Here is a 13,186-nt window from a genome sequence, read left to right as displayed (position 1 = left end):
ATCAAGAACAGGAAGTCCATATGGCAGGAGTTTCGGAGAACGTATCTTAGCATATGTCACGATGCACCTCTTGCGATTTTGGAGCCCTTATCTTAGGCCCTAATATGAAGAGGTTTGGCCAAGAGACGCTGACTCCATGGCAATCAGTGACAGGATGGTGCAGGCTGCAGGCCCTTATCCCATTTCCCTTGGTGCAATAAATCTATTTCACAGCTTGATCCTGGTTTTCACAAGTCTGGAGGAAGCAGCAGTCATAAGAATTGTAGACCAATTAAGTAGATTGGATAAAGAGCGGAGGTGGATTTTAATGCAGATAGATGCATGGTAATGCATCCGGGGGCAGAAAACAGCAAATGTGTGCATCAGCAAAAATGGAAAAGGAAAATAATTTGAGTGTAATTATCATCACTCACTAATAGTTTCCAGTCAACGTGAGCTATTAGCAACGCAGCTAATGAAATACAAAAAGTCATCTCAAGGACCACTCATTATATTCCAGAAAAAGTTATTGTAACCTGGTGAAGCCACATATGTGCTGTGTACAATTCTGGCCATCCTAACTGCAAAAATACACAGGGGCCAAATTCCAGGAGTGCTCAGCATATGCCATTTAGAGTTGTCCCTGTTGGATTATGTGAGTTTGAGGGAGGGCACCTAATTTGAATGGGACAGACAGGCATTAAAACGGGATGGCCTGCACTAAACCCACCCGCCACAGAAACAGGCTGTCAACTGCCCCCTTTGCAAGGGGACTGCAGTCACAGAAGTTGAGGCTGCGTCTCTGGCCTGAACCACCCTCCCCTCTCCCTGCTTCACAGGTCTACAGTCGCATTCGGAGGCTGGTACACCTTTTCGCCCTCAAGTGTGCTGGCCTTCAACTTTCCACTGAGTTCTTATGAATCTGTAGGGAGCCCACATTCCCCTTATACAGGGTCCCTTAGCTGGGAGCAGGCACACCCAACTCCCAGCAATGTTTAGGGCAGCCCCGTACTACCATGAAAGTTAAGGTGGGAGTTCCTCAGAACCACGAGGGAATTTCATCCCTTTTGATGCATTAGAGACTGTTTGAAGAACAGCAGCCAAGGATAATTCAAAGGCTTATGCCTCTGAATTACAAGGACAGGCTCACTAACTGAGCTGGAAAGAAAGTTGAAAGAGACTTCATCAAGTCCTACAAAATGCTGAGAAGCATACAAAATGCAGCTGTAAACAGGCTTTTTAATTTTGATGTTCAGTAGAAAATGAGGGGGCAGTAGGTCAAATTGGGTAAATCACAAATGAGTTGAGAGATTAAAAGTACAGAGGATGCTGGAAACTGACAGCCAGCAAAATTATCAGATACTGTGTGATTAATTCTGTAAAAATACTGATGGACAAATTTCTGCTCGAGAAAAGAATTGGTTTATACGCACAGGGCATCCTTAGGGTTACCATTGACCAAAAACTGAACTGGACTAGCCATATAAATATTGTGGCTACAAGAGCAGCTCAGAGATGGGAATTCTGCAGTGAGTAACTCACCTCCTGACTCCCCAAAGCTTGTCCACCATCTACAAGGCACAAGTCAGGAATGTGACGGAATACTCGCCACTTGCCTGGATGAGTGCAGCTCCAACATCACTCAAGGACAAAGCAGCCCACTTGATTGGCATCTCATGCACCTACAGCATGGCTACCCGACCCGAACCCAACGCCATGTGTCGGGTCCGGGTTGGGTAGCTCTTCCAGGTCCAGCATTCGGGCTCGGGTTGGGTCGGGCTGTGTCATGGACACTCTAGCACCATCTCCAGTAAGTGGCTCCAATGTTAATGCGCTTTTTGGACTTGGAGGTTTTTTTGAGCTTGTGCAGATAAGCAACAAAGTGAAAAACGGAAGCTAAGTTAACTGATGGTCGGGTTGGGTTGGGCTGGGCTGGGCGCGGGAAAAAATGAAAGGACTCGGGCCGGGTCGAGCTCGGGTTGGATGAGGTTCTATTGGGCTCGGGCCGGGTTTCATTTGCAGACCTGAGCCGGTCTTTACATCCACCACGTTCAACAATCACTCCCTCCAGCACTGACGCACAGTGGCAGCAGTGTGTACCATTTACAAAAATCACTGCAGCAACGCACCAAGGCTCCTTCAACAGCACCTTCCAAACCCGCGACCTCTACGACCCAGAAGGACAAGGGCAGCTGATGCATGGGAACAGCACTACCTGCAAGTTCCCCTCCAAGCCACACACCATCCCGACTTGGAACTATATTGCCGTTCCTCTACTGTCGCTGTGTCATAATCTTGGAACTCCCTCCCTAACAGCACTGTGGGTGTACCTATATCCAAAGAACTGCAGCGGTTCATGAAGGCAACCACCTTCTCAAGGGCAATTAGGCTTAAAGAGGGACAAGAATGGCAGCCCAACATCCCTGGATATAGAGATTTGAGGCAGGATAAAAAAGGAGGAGGTATAGCATTATTAGTTAAGGAATCAATAACAGCTTTGAGGAAGGATGATATGCTAAATGAATCATCAAATGAGGCCAGATGAGTGGAGCTCAGTAATAAAAAAAGGGGCAGCCACAATATTAGGAGTGTACCATAGACTTCCAATAGTGAGAGGGAGATAGAATATGTAGGCAAATTTCTGAGTGCAAAAACTATAGGGCAATAATAGCTGGGGACTTCAACTACCCCAATATCAACTGGGATACAAACAGTGTGAAGGGCACAGAGGGGACAAAATTCTTGAACTGCTTTCAACAAACCCAATGACAGGGTGCAATTCTAGATTTAGTCTTTGATAATGAAGCTGCGCAGGGGAGGAAGTAACAGTGGGTAACCATTTTGGAGATAGTGATCATAATACAGTTAGTTTTAGCATAATCATGGAAAAGGACAAAGATAAAACAGGAGTAAAAGTTCTAAATTGGGGTAAGGCAAATTTTAGGAAACTGAGAGGTGACCAGGCGAAAGTGGACTGGATATGGCTACTTGAAGGAAAATCAGTGGCAAACCAGTGGGAGGCATTCAAAAGTGAGATAATACAGGCACAGTGTAGGCCCGTTCCCACAAAGATAAAGGGTGGTACTGCCAAATCTAGAGCGTCTGGGTTATCTCGAAGCTTACAGGGTAAGTTAAAGCAGAAAAAGAAAGCTTATGCCAATCACAAAAATCTTAATACTTTAGAAAGCCTAGAGGAGTATAGAAAGTGCAGGGGTGAAGTAAAAAAGGAAATTAGAAAAGCAAAGAGAGGACATGAAAAATTATTGGCAGGTAAAAATCAAGGAAAACCCAAAGATGTTTTATCAGTACATAACAGCAAGAGGATAACTAAAGAAAGGGTAGGGCCTATCAGAGATGTACAGGGGAACCTATGCGTGGATGCAGAATATGTGGGTAGGGTTCTTAATGAGATTTTTGTCTCTGTCTTCACAAAGGAGAGGGATGATGCAGACATTATAGTTAAAGGAGTGTGAAATATTAGATACAATAAGCATAATGGGAGAGGAAGTACTAGAGGGTCCGACATCCTTGAAAGTGGATAAATCGCCAGGGCCAGATGAATTGCAGCCCAGGTTGTTAAAGGAAGTCAAGGAGGAAATAGCAGATGTGATGAGGATCATCTTCAATTCCTCACTAGATACAGGTGAGGTACCAGATGATTGTAGGTCTGCGAACATTGTACCATTGTTTAAAAAGGGTGTGAGGGATGAGCCAAATAATTATAGGTCCAGGAGTCTGACCTCGGTGATGGGTAAATTGTTAGAATCAATTCTGAGGGACAGGATAAACTGCCACTTAGAAAGGCACGGATTAATCAGGAATAGTCAGCATGGATTTGTTAAGAGAAGGTCATGCCTTCCCAACTTAACTGAGCTTTTTGAGGAAGTAACAAGGAGGACTAATGAGGGTAGTGCAGTGGACGTTGTCTACATGGATTTTAGTAAGGCATTTGACAAGGTCCCACATGATAGACTGGTCAGTAAAATGAAAGCCCACAGGATACAGGGGAATGTGGCAGGTTGGATCCAAAATTGTCTCAGTGACAGGAAACAAAGGATAGTAGTCAACGGATGTTTTTGCGAACGGAAAGCTGTTTCCAGTGACGTTCCACAGGGCTCAGTGTTGGGTCCCTTGCTGTTTGTGGTATATATTAATGATTTGGACTTAACTGTGGGAGGCATGATTGGGAAATTTGCTGATGATACAAAAATTGGCCATGTAGTTGATAGTGAAGAGGATAGCCACAGACTCCAGAAAGATATCAGTGGTTTGGTTGAGTGGGCGGAAAAGTGGCAAATGGAATTCAATCCTGAAAAGTGTGAGATAATGCATTTGGAGAGGGCAAATAAAGCGAGGGAATACACAATAAACGGGAGGATATTGAGAGGGGTAGAAGAAGTGAGAGACCTTGGAGTGCATGTCCACAGGTCCCATAAAGGTGGCAGGACAGGTAGATAGAGTGGTGAAGAAGGCATATGGAATGCTTTCCTTTATTGGCCAAGGTATAGAATACAAAAGCAGGGATGTAATGCTGAAACTGTACGAAACACTGATTAGGCCACAGCTGGAGTATTGCATACAGTTCTGGTCACCACATTACAGAAAGGACTCTGGAGAGAGTATAGAGGAGATTTACAAGAATGTTGCCAGGGCTTGAAAGTTGCAGTTATGAGGAAAGATTGGATCGGCTAGAGTTGTTTTCCTTAAAACAGAGGAGGCTGAGAGGTGATTTAATAGAGGTGTACAAAATTATGAGGGGCCTAGATAGAGTAGACTGGAAGGACCTGTTTCCCCTAGTGGAGAGGTCAATTACCAGGAGGCACAGATTTAAGTTGATTGGTAGAAGGATTACAGGAGACATGAAGAAAAACTTTTTCACCCAGAGGGTGGTGGGTGTTTGGAATTCACTGCCAGAAACCGCAGTGGAGGCAGAATCCCTCAATTCTTTTAAAAGGTACTTGGACATGCACCTGAAGTGCCATAACCTGCAAGGCTATGGAACAGGTGCTGGAAGGTAGGATTAGATTGGGTGGCTAGTTTTTTCGGCCGGCACAGACACAACGGGCTGAATGGCCTCCTTCTGTGCTGTAATTTTTCTATGGTTCTAATTAGGAATGGGAAATAAATGCTGGCCTAGCCAGCGATGCCAAGTTCCCATGAAAGAATAAAAAAAGGGCAAAATTGTTATTTTAAAAAAAAATTTTTATTTAGAGATACAGCACTGAAACAGGCCCTTCGGCCCACCGAGTCTGTGCTGACCATCAACCACCCATTTATACTGATCCTACACTAATTCCATATTCCTACCACATCCCCACCAGTCCCTATATTTCCCGACCACCTACCTATACTAGCGGCAATTTATAATGGCCAATTTACCTATCAACCTGCAAGTCTTTGGCATGTGGGAGGAAACCAGAGCACCCGGAGGAAACCCACACAGACACAGGGAGAACTTGCAAACTCCACACAGGCAGTACCCAGAATTGAACCCAGGTCGCTGGAGCTGTGAGGCTGCGGTGCTAACCACTGCGCCACTGTGCCGCTGTCGCTGCTGGGGCCGAGAGGTGGATGCAAGATTGCCTTGACATTAAATTGGTGAAACTTGGGGATAGGTAGATATTCTGGGGTTTCAACATGCTAATCAGAATGTGAAAGAAAATATTAGGTTAGTATTCCAGTTAACTGTGTTCTGATGAAGAACTGTAGCTGAAATACAAACCTATTTGTGTTCTTCAGATGCTGTTTGATGAGCTGTTATTTCCAGCATTTGCAATTTTTTAACCCATTCTGATTACCTTTTGAGATTGAAGTATCTATGTAGCATTTTCCACCAGGAGATGAAATAGATGGGGAAGAGCCTATGATGAAATCGACTGTACATGGATGTCATTTGTTGTTGCACGATAGGGTGAACACTGAATCATCCTTTCTATATTTATCTTCAGGGCTGATTGCTCAATTTATTTTTCTCGTTTCATACTTAGTTTCTTATGTTCTTTGTAAGTTTTTCCATCTATGTTCCTATGCTCTTCTTTCTAAACTCTTCAACCCCTCTGTTCCTGTCCACTGTATCCAAGAATGGCTTTTTAAGTCTAATTGCAAGTGATCATTCTGTTAATAGAAGATATGCTTGATAAGAGATTGCATTGCAGATCCGTGTTAAGTTTAGATTCAGAATGACACAATTTTACCATTATATTTAAGTACACAACTTTAATATAAAGGGGAAAGGTGTCACACTAACTGAGACTATTGCATTAATGCTGTTTTACAAACTGCAGTCTTTGCTAGACACAGCATTCCTTCCCCTCTATCCCCACACAACACCCAATTTTCAAAACTATTTTCTAAAAATGCAAGTTTAAAAAAAAATATGTAGTGCAAACCTGAAATAAAAACAAGAAATGCTGGAAATACTCAGCAGGTCTGGCAGCATCTGTGGAGACAGAATCAGAGTTAACGTTTCAGGTAAGTGACCCTTCTTTAGAACTGGCAAATATTAGAAATGTAAAATGTTATAAGCAAGTAAAGTGGGGGTGGGGCAAGAGATAACAAAGGAGAAGGTGTAGATAGGACAAAGTCACAGAATAGTTGACCAGAAGGTCCTGCAGCAAAGGCAAACAATATGTTAATGATGAGTTGAAAGACAGAGCATTAGTACAGATAGGGTGTTAACGGACTGGAAATTGAACAGCCACAAGTACAAACATGAAAAAAAACAGTGGGTAGGCAAACTGAACAAACTAAGTTGAAATAAAATAAACACAAAAAATATATAAAAAAGGAAAAAGAAAATAATAACTAAAATTAAAGTAAAATGGGGGGCCCGTCATGCTCTAAATTATTGAACTCAATGTTCAGTCCAGCAGGCTGTAGTGTGCCTAATCGGTAAATGAGATGCTGTTCTTAGAGCTTGCGTTGATGTTCACCGGAACACTGCAGCAATCCCAGGACAGTGATGTGAGCATGAGATCAGGGGGGAGTGTTGAAATGGCAAGCAACCGGAAGCTCGGGGTCCTGCTTGCAGACTGAGCAGAGGTGTTCCGCAAAGCGGTCACTCCGTCTGCGTTTGGTCTCCCCAATGTAGAGGAGACCACATTGTGAGCAGCGAATACAGTACGCTACATTGAAAGAAGTACAAGTAAATCGCTGTTTCACCTGAAAGGAGTGTTTGGGGCCTGGGATAGTGAGGAAAGAGGAGGTAAATGGGCAGGTATTACACTTCCTGCGATTGCAGGGGAAGGTGCCATGGGAAGGGGACGAGGTGTTGGGGGTAATGGAGGAGTGGACCAGGGTGTCACGGAGGGAACGATCCCTTCAGAATGCTGACAGGGGAAGATGCATTTGGTATCACGCTGGAGGTGGCGGAAATGGCAGAGGATGGTCCTTTGGATATGGAGGCTGATGCGGTGAGAAGTGAGGACAAGGGGAACCTTGTCGCGGTTCTGGGAGGGAGGGGAAGCGGTGAGGATAGAGGTGCAGGAAATGGGCCAGACATGGCTGAGGGCCCTGTCAACCACAATGGGGGGGAATCCACGGTTGAGGAAAAAGGAAGACATATCAGAAGCACTGTCATGGAAGGTAGCATCATCAGAGCAGATGCGTCGGAGACGGAGAAACTGGGAGAATGGAATGGAGTCCTTACAGGAGGCAGGGTGTGAAGAAGTGTAGTCGAGGTAGCTGTGGGAGTCTGTGGGCTTATAATGGATATTAGTAGACAGCCTATCCCAGAGATGGAGACAGAGAAGTCAAGGAAGGGAAGGGAAGTGTCAGAGATGGACCATGTAAAGGTGAGAGAAGGGTGGAAATTAGAAGCAAAGTTGATAAAGTTTTCCAGTTCGGGGCGGGAGCAGGAAACGGCTGTAGACAGTAGCTTGATGTTCGGTGGTGGAGTCATGGTCCAGAGGAAGGTAGGAAGAAGTGTCTGAGAGTTGGCGCTGAGCCTCTGCAAAGTCAGTACACCACACAACAACAGCACCACCCTTGTCTGCAGGTTTGATGACCATGTCGGGGTTAGACCTGAGAGAACGGAGTGCCTCAAGTTCAGAGGGGGACAGGTTAGAGTGAGTGAGGGGGGCAGAGAAATTGAGATGACCAATGTCTCGCCAACAGTTTTCAATGAAAAGATCAAGAGCAGGCAAGCGGCCAGGGGGAGGGGTCCAGGTAGAGGGAGAATGCTGATGGCGGATGAATGGGTCTACTGATCGGGGGAAGGATTCCTGGTCAAAGAGGTGAGCCCGGAGGTGATGGAAGAAGAGCTCAATGTCATGCCGAGTGTGGAATTCATTGAGCTGGGGGTGTAAGGGGATAAAACTGAGACCTTTGCTGAGTACAGAACGTTCAGCGTCAGAGGGAGAGAGGTCAGAGGATATAGTGAATACACGGCAAGGGGTCAGATCAGAAGGGGTGGGGTCAAAATTAGTTATTTTTTCTTTTTCCTTTTTTTTGTGTTTATTTTATTTTATTTCATCTTAGTTTGTTCAGTTTGCTTACCCACTGTTTTTTTTCATGTTTGTACTTGCGGCTGTTCAATTTCAGTCCATTAACACCCTATCTGTACTAATGCTTTGTCTTTCAACACACCATTAACATATTGTTTGCCTTTGCTCCAAGACCTTCTGGTCAGCTATTCTGTGACCTTGTCCTATCTACACCTTCTCCTTTGTTATCTCTTGCCCCACCTCCGCTTTACTTGCTTATAACAAAGAACAAAGAACAGTACAGCACAGGAACAGGCCATTCGGCCCTCTAAGCCTGCACCGATCTTAATGCCTGTCTAAACTAAAACCTTCTGCACTTCTGGGGACCGTATCCCTCTATTCCCATCCTATTCATGTATTTGTCAAGATGCCTCTTAAATGTTGCTATCGTACCTGCTTCCACCACCTCCCCCGGCAGCAAGTTCCAGGCACTCACCACCTTCTGTGTAAAGAACTTGCCTCGCACATCCCCTCTAAACTTTGCCCCTCGCACTTTAAACCTATGTCCCCTAGTAACTGACTCTTCCACCCTGGGAAAAAGCTTCTGACTATCCACTCAACCTTTTACATTTCTAATATCTGCCAGTTCTGAAGAAGGATCACTGACCTGAAACATTAACTCTGCTTCTCTCTCCACAGATGCTGCCATCCCTGCTAGTATTTCCAGCATTTCTTGCTTTTATTTCAGATTTCCAGCATCCGCAGTATTTTGCTTTTATATTAATGTAGTGTAAACCTTGTGTTCCAATCAGCTAGCAACCACGATGGGCAAGAACACCTATAGGTTATTGGCTCATTCAACTATCAAGTACAGGTATTAATGCATATTATCTGAAGGCTTCATTCCACTTTTAAAGAAAAACATTAATATATGTAAATGTTGTCAACTATTGATTGCTGGCCCCATTCAGCAGCAAGAACATCAGCACATTTATTTAGCTATTGAACCCTGGCATTTTCCAGTAACAAGTATTTGTTAAATGCACTTCAAATTGTCTCACTTAACTGGCAATCACCAGCAAGTTGTCATATTGCTGTTTATACTTCACACTGTGTTGTATGATGGCAGCAATAATGGATATCACAGCAACTTAAAAATGTATGGGTCTGGGTGGGCTTTGGCTTCGTTTTCTCTGCCCAAGTTTACTTTATACCATGAATGACGTTCAAATGAAGAATTCCACCTGAAACGTTATGATGCGATAATTACGATCGAGGAAGGCCATTTAACCTATGTTAATTTATCCATCCGGAAACATCTTCAAGTCCCTACTTTACACAATCCAATTGTTCCTTAAATAAATACTGAATTTTCACTTATAATACTCTACGTGGAAGTCTATTTCATCTATGATCACTCTTTGTGTGAAGCACTTCCTAACATCAGTCCTAAATTTTCCTTTCATTAATTTGAACCCGTCTCCCTTTGCCCTCGTCTCAATTTATTTTAAGGTCATGGGTCCAGATTTATACTTTACATTCTCATAACTATCACATACATTTGATAAGATTACATCTCAAATGCCTCATTTCCAAGTTGAAAAGCTCTGTTTTTTTCCAGCATTTCCTCTCAGCTCTGAGTTTTTATACTGGAGATCAGCCTTGTAGACTGTCTTCAGGACTTGAATGGCTCCTTTTGTCTCTTGGAGACCAGAAATGGACACAGTACTCACACCACTGTACAGATTGATCAATTCTTCCTCACACCTGTTTACTACTATTTTTGTTATATGGTTCATCATTCTATTGGTTGTTGATTGCCGCTCTGCATTGGTTGGACATGTTGAGCATCAAGTCTACTAAGATCCCTAATTTCTTTCAACATCATCCATAGCCATTTCAATACAATTCATGAAGTAAGTCTGTGGTCCATTCTATGTGCAATACTTAACCTTTGTCTGCAGCAAATTTCATCTGCTATTGTTCACCCACATATATATTTTATTCAGCTCATTCTGTAATTCCTAAACTGTCTCCTCTGATTCTCCTGCTCCTCCTAGTTTGATACTGTGTATAAACTGGTTGAATTTACAATCAACTTTTGAATCCAAATAGTTGATGTAAATTATAAATACAATGAGCCTTGGGGCACCTCACTCTGGACTTCCCACCACCTCAACAGAACTCCTCCAACAACTAACTGGTGTCTTCTACCCTTCAGCCAATTCCTTATGATGTCTTTCAAATGCTGATAGGTGCATTTCTAGAATTTTCTGTTTGGATTTCAGGTTTCCAATATCTACAATTTTTCTTTCTGTCTTAGAAGTTTACAAACTGATCAACTTAATTTTCCCTTTCAGTGACCTCAATCAGCTCTTCTTCCAAAAATATTATGCCCTCAGATCAGTGAAATGTCAGCGTCAACTCAGGGGTAGCCTCCTCACCGCTGAGGCAGAAGTCCATGAATTTAACATCCACTCCAGAGACTACATAATGTAGGCTGGCATTTCAGTGCAGTACTGAGGGAGTGCTGCACTGTCAGTGGTGCTGTCTTTTCAATGAGACGTTAAACCAAGACATCTGCCGTCTCAAGTGCAGATGAAAGATCCCATGGTGCTATTCGAACAAGAACAGAGAAGTGCTTTTGGTGCGCTGGCTAATATTTATCCATCAACGAGCACCACCAAAACAGAGTACCTATTCATTTATTTCATTAATATTTGTGGGACCTGGCTGTGTGCATATTCTCTGCTGTGTTTTCTTACATTACACATTGAAAGTACTCAACTGGCTGCAAAATGCCTTGGGATGGCCTGAGGACATGAAAGGTATTATATAAAAATGTAAGTTTGATTTTCTCAGCTCTGTTATTAGATGGCATGCTGACTTGAGACATTCGTCGGCCAGATGGTGTGGTAGGCTAAGTGTTTCAGCCACAATTCTGGGGACATTGGCAACACTGCCAATCTTCAGGATTTCCATCATTCCACAAGGAGAGAAGAGAAATTCCACAAGCTTCCCAGCAGCTCACTGCACAGCAGAAGTGATAGAATCAAAGTTCTTAGCTCAATCCTGGCTGCTTAATGCTCAATGTCCAGACTGTATCCACAATATTGGGGCTGACGATTCAGCTCAGCTTTCATTTTTACAATCATTGACTTTAATGGTGGCTCAGTGACATTTAAGGATAATATTTATTGCAGCATAATGTATTTACAATTCAATCATTGTTGTACAAATTACAATCATATTCCAGCAATTAATTTTAGATTTCACCTTTTATTTTGCTACACGCAGCATTCTAAAACCCGACTGGGATTGGGTATGCAGTTTAATTAGCATTGCTGCTGCGATGTAAGCTGCACAAAATGTAAATGCACCATCTAAAACACTAACAGCTGCAGTGAAACTGTAAGAATCTCTTTAATTGATCCAATCATTGATCTTCAGATATAATGGGGATTTGTTTCAGCAGTAGCTCGTCAAATATAGCACATAATGACTGTACATAGTGGGCCTATTAAAGTTAATGGTCCACACATATAAATGTGAGTTTCAGGTAGTTCATAAACACGGTATGATGAGGATTTATTTTAAGAATGTAAAATACATTGACAATATTATCCCAGTAACATTATGTAAAACAAAATTTAATGCCACTACAATATGAACCATGTGGCATAGTAACACAGGGCTGGATTTTGCGCTGGATGCAGGGCTCCTGGCACTAGACTGAAAAGGTGGGGGAGAGCCCCATCTCTGCCTTTTTGTGCCCGCCCCCCCCCCCGGAGCGATCCTCTGGTCTTCTTGAATCAAAGTTTTCGGAGGTGGGATCCCATCCCTTTAAAGATGGGGATCCCGCCTCCAAGATCTGCCAGCCAATCAAAGGGCCGGCAGCACAGCAGTATCGGCAGCGACACTGGGAGTTGTGGTTACTGCCTATACTGCAGAGGCCTCAGACCCAGGCCCAGCGGTGGAACCTCGGAACAGAGGTAGGTGAGCTGGGGTCGCCAGGGCGAGTCCGGAAGGCCCTGTCGAGGGGGAGACTGTTCTACTGTTGGCATTTACACCAGCACTTTTGTTTCTTTATTGTCCATTACCACTCACTTCTGTCTTGTACCATCATCCTCTTTCTCATTTAATCACTCCAGCCTTATCACAGACCTTTCCTTTTGTTCTTTCCTCCCCCTGGCTTTGCACTTGCCTGTAAACTGTTAAATATCTAATTTCTTCCAGTTCTGATGGAAGGCCATAAAACTGAAATGTTAATACTATTTTTGTCACCATAGATGCTGCCTGACTTGCAGAATGTTTTCAGCATTTTCTGCATTTATTTTACATTTTCCAGCATTCACAGTATTCTGCTTTTGTCCTATTGATATGTATTCAGCCATTATACAGCTTCCACACCAATAGATGATCAACAGAGCATTTACCCTGACCTTATACATACTGTTCTTTATGCAGTTGTGTTCCTCTCTTTTATGAGAATCATCCCAACAATTAGCTTGCAGCAGCTGATAATGCATTCCATGATAAGGTCTTCCTTTGGCATCTCTATCAAATACTTTTATCTTTTAGAATTAGGTTTCTGGGCCAGATCTATGTGCAATCACACCATATTCTTAAAAACAGCTATCTGCCATAAATGAAGGTTAACAAAGGCTTTATCAATTGAGGGAATTACTGAGATGCAAACTGCTGTATTTTCCAGCAGTAGTATTAATTGCTTCAGCAGTTTAGTAAAACGCAATCCTGCACCCAATCTTTTTCTCTCTGCTATT

At 43.3% G+C, this 13,186-nt stretch overlaps 1 protein-coding gene across 2 annotated transcripts in view; it reads right to left on the bottom strand.

Annotated features, from left to right (window-relative positions):
• LOC137380212 (cadherin EGF LAG seven-pass G-type receptor 3-like) overlaps window positions 1-13,186 on the bottom strand; it is a 305,811-nt gene that overhangs the window by 90,110 nt on the left and 202,515 nt on the right. The window lies entirely within an intron of this gene.

The sequence above is a fragment of the Heterodontus francisci genome, chromosome 19 (genome assembly GCF_036365525.1).
Source record: "Heterodontus francisci isolate sHetFra1 chromosome 19, sHetFra1.hap1, whole genome shotgun sequence".
Classification (NCBI taxonomy): domain Eukaryota; kingdom Metazoa; phylum Chordata; class Chondrichthyes; order Heterodontiformes; family Heterodontidae; genus Heterodontus; species Heterodontus francisci.
The sequence above is the reverse complement of the archived record's forward strand: the minus strand, read 5'-3'. Positions and strand labels throughout refer to the sequence as shown.